The 3,779-nt window shown below is 43.1% G+C and overlaps 1 protein-coding gene across 2 annotated transcripts in view; it reads left to right on the plus strand.

The window, feature by feature from the left end:
- Positions 1-13: 13 nt before the first annotated feature.
- The window catches only part of FOXJ2 (forkhead box J2), a 27,634-nt gene continuing 23,868 nt past the window's right edge, over positions 14-3,779 (plus strand). For both annotated transcript variants that reach the window (XM_005427403.3, XM_005427404.3), the window contains exon 1: positions 14-1,106. The gene's annotated coding sequence lies outside the window, so the exon portion shown is untranslated. The remainder of the gene's footprint in view (positions 1,107-3,779) is intronic.

The raw sequence follows: 3,779 nt of genomic DNA on the forward strand, positions 1-3,779 counted from the left end.
GGCGCCCCCCCCCGCCAGGCCCCTTCCCCGCAGCTGGTGAGGGAGCTTAACACTTGCCCCCTTCCCCACTAACGAGCCAAGGGTGTGCGGAGGCCCCCGGCAGCCAGCCCTAGTTACTATCTAGAAGCAGGTCTGCTCTTTCTCGCTGTGGAACAGAGCCTTCTGGAGCTCCTAGATACTTGTTACGGGGAGAGGTGTCCTCAGACCCCAGTTCCTGAGGATTGTGAGAATAACCTTTATTGCCGACTCCCTCCTGCTGCTGAGGAAAGTCTTCTCTCAAGCAGAGCAGACAGCCCTTCCCCAGATCAGGTAGTAGTGGGTGTCTTTACAGAGGAATTCCTGTATGCCCAGGAGAGGCAGTTCCCAAGGCAGAAATAAGTAGGAGCTCCAGATACTTACCTAGTAATTTTAATTATTTATATCTGCTCGGCAGGTGATAGAGCAAAACAAGGGAGAGAAAGCAGAGATTTAGCTAGTCTTTCTTTTTCCAGTTGCTGTTAACTGGAGATAAAGGTAATTTCCAATACTGATCTCATCTTCCTTTATCCCAAGGAAGATCCCTCGTCCCCTAATCCCAAGAGGGTTTTCTTCAAATACCCCGTGCAAGGAGAGAGGACACACCTCCTAGTTACAGGGAGAGGAAAAGGCAGATTTCACTGATAATATCCACCGAGATAGCAAGAATTGTTTTAGAGAAAGAGATTTTTTTTTCCCCCTTACGGGCAAGGTGTATGTAGAGAAAAGAGATTTCTAGGTAGGCAGATTGGAAAAATTGATTTCTAAAATAATCTGACCATCAGTGAAAAGGCTGTTTCCTGGGGAACACCCCTTTAGTAGTTAGCTGCCAAAAGGGAGAGAGGGTCTCCATCCCGGGATAAAACCAGCAGTTTTAGGGGACTGACAATCCCCTAGCAGATTGTTTTAATACTCAAGATCCTGATTTCATCCACAATCCTTTCGCCCTCGAAATATTTTTGGAAGAAGCCCTTGGAATAGCTGACAGCAACGGTCTGAGTATGGGTCTCAGAGAAGGAGTGTGAAGGGCAGCACCCCAACAACCAGCACTGAAGATAATCCACCTCCCTCCAGAAAATCTTCCAGACAGAGTGAGTGACCACATTATATCACCTCTCTATTCCTAGCTGTCTTCTCTCGCCTTCTGTCCTTGTTTTCTGTGTCTTTTCTTATCTCACGATATCTGCATGCTTTTAATCTTTTAGCTCTTTCTGTTTCTGGACCTCTCCCCACCTTCTTTTTCTGTGTGTCTTTCTCAGTCTCATTCATTTAGCTGCCTTACAGAGCTAAATGGAATTGACCTGATTCTTTCCCTCACTATTTAGCTTATGGGAGACCTTAGCCCGATATAATTGTAAGAAGCCTCTCTGCCCTTTCCCTTCTACTTTCTTTCCCTGGGTTTATTCATCCTAGACTCAACCTTAATCATCACTGGTGTGAATTAATTTCTGTCATTTAGGGGTCATTGAGAATGATAATAGTGGCCAAAAAAAGCTTTGAGGAGACAGGAGCAGTGATTTGTAGTGCCAGGGTCCAAGGATGCACGCATGGGGTGGAGTGTCAGTTCTCCATCTGGGTCCTACTATGCTTGTAACTGTGGGAATAAAATCATTGTGCGGTGCAGACCTCGCTGTGCTTGGGATCTGAACCTACAGATCCCCATACAAATACCCTGAGATGCATGTCCTAATGTACCTAAGGGACTGTGGGATGAATTCTAGAAAGAGTGCCCTTGAGAGTGGGTCCTGTGGTGCTCAGGGGCCTGGGCATGAAAACTGTGACAGTGCTGGTGGAACCTGCTCTGAAAGCCAAAAGAAGCTGTTCGGTTGCCACCAGTCTTCATCTGTGTTTTATGCTGCATTCAGGGACTAGGAATGTGAATCCTAGTGCTGGTGCTGCGTGAGCCAAGCTGCTGCTTTTTGTAAATGAGGCAGTTAATTCCCAGCCACAAATGAGTATTCTGACACCAGCGTAGTGATTTCCTGAGAAATCAAGTCTGAGGGAGACGTCGTCTCAAATAAAGCCAAAGCAGATTCCAGGAGCAGAAGAATCTTGGATATCTCACGTGAGGTATTACTGTTTCTAGTGAGATAGCAGTGAGGAAATCCAAGATCACAGGGCCAGGACAGGGAGCCCTTTTGGAGAGCAATGGTTAAGCAGGGAGTCCCTGAAGAAGGAATTCCTTGGTGTAATGTGCTTGCAAGATCAGACAAAAGATGCCAGTGATTCCCCATTTTGGCAGAGAATTTTGTCAGTTATCCATAGCTTCAGAAGGTGACTCTTTTTCTAAGAGAAGGCTGAACCACCAAGCATACATATGTTCTGGGGGTACTGTTAGATGCCCTCCTACCTGTTGCCCTATAGTTATGCAATCAGCCTGTTTTGAGTAGAGCTGTGTTATCTAGCACAAGGGAAGAGATAACTGAGGCATTTTGGCCTTTGTACATTCGAGGGGATAAACTGACTTTTCATGCTCGTGAGGTTAATTTACCTCACGCTGCCCCCTTCCTCACAGTCATGACTTGACATTTTTCAACTGCTTTTGCCTCTGATGGATGCCAGGGCACTTTACAGAATATATACACCAGCCTTAACAAAATTCTGCTCTTCCACAACAATTACCTTTCTGCATATGAAACATTTTTTTTCTTCCATTAACGATAAAGATTCTGTATTTGCTGCCTGAGCTTTAAATGTTCTTTACAGACACAAAAGACTGGAAGTGGTATGCTATAGACTAATGGTTATTTATTTGTTAATTGCTGACAAGGCATTCAGTACTGGCTTGGACACCAAATTAAGACAATCTCTGCTCAAAAGATCTGATAATCTAAAACACAGCTATACAAAAGCTGGGACATACTCATAAATTTTACAGAATAATTTTTTGTGAGCACAGCTCTTCAAAATGATCATGGTATTCACATCAAATGTTTATCACAGGTGAAAATGCAGCTTCCTCTGAGACGGAATACTGCAGCTGCTCTGCACCATTTATTTTATACAAAAGTATCTATGCAAGAAAAAGGGAGTATTATTTATCTTCATGAAAGGGCAGGGTACTTTATAGACACGCTTAAATGGAAGTGTTATGTCTATAAGAGTTTACATTAAGAATGTTAAACCTGACCACCGAAAATTAGACTTTAAAAACCACATTAATGTACCTTCGTAAGTAGCCTAATTCTTGTAGATGCCTAGGAACGTAGAGTTTGCTTCAACAGAAGCAATGAAGTCTTCTACATTTGGGGAAAAAGACACTTAGTTGTGAGTCTTTGGGCTTGTGAATTTAAATTTGGACTTTCATGCTTCCAAAAGTTGACTTTTTAAGTTGAAACACTCTGATCTTGTCCTATGGGCACTCAGCTCCCCTCTGAGAACTGACAGTGGCATTTCTCAGGTCAAGCGCTTAAGCAAAATGAAACGAGATGGTCTAAAGAGTTATGGGAAAAGGATTATGTTACTGAAAGATCATGAGGTTATAATACTGTTTAAGTCTGTGTTCTGTAACTTTTTGGGTTTTATCTTGAAGTGTGTCTTTGTAGGCAAGTTTCTAGGATAGAATAAGGAGTCCAAAAAGTTGGAATAAAAGAAGGAAGCAGTTTGAGGAGTTGGTATCTAAGTTTTCAGTCCAAGAGAAGGTTGTGACTACTGTAGTCCTTCTGGTTTGGGGTTTTTTGCTGAGTTTTTTTTCCCTCTCTAAAAATACAGCTGAATGTTGGTGTCTCTGAAGAAGTTTATTCTTATCACAGAGGTACAGGTTA

This window comes from Geospiza fortis, unplaced genomic scaffold (assembly GCF_000277835.1).
Source record: "Geospiza fortis unplaced genomic scaffold, GeoFor_1.0 scaffold286, whole genome shotgun sequence".
In the NCBI taxonomy this organism is placed as follows: domain Eukaryota; kingdom Metazoa; phylum Chordata; class Aves; order Passeriformes; family Thraupidae; genus Geospiza; species Geospiza fortis.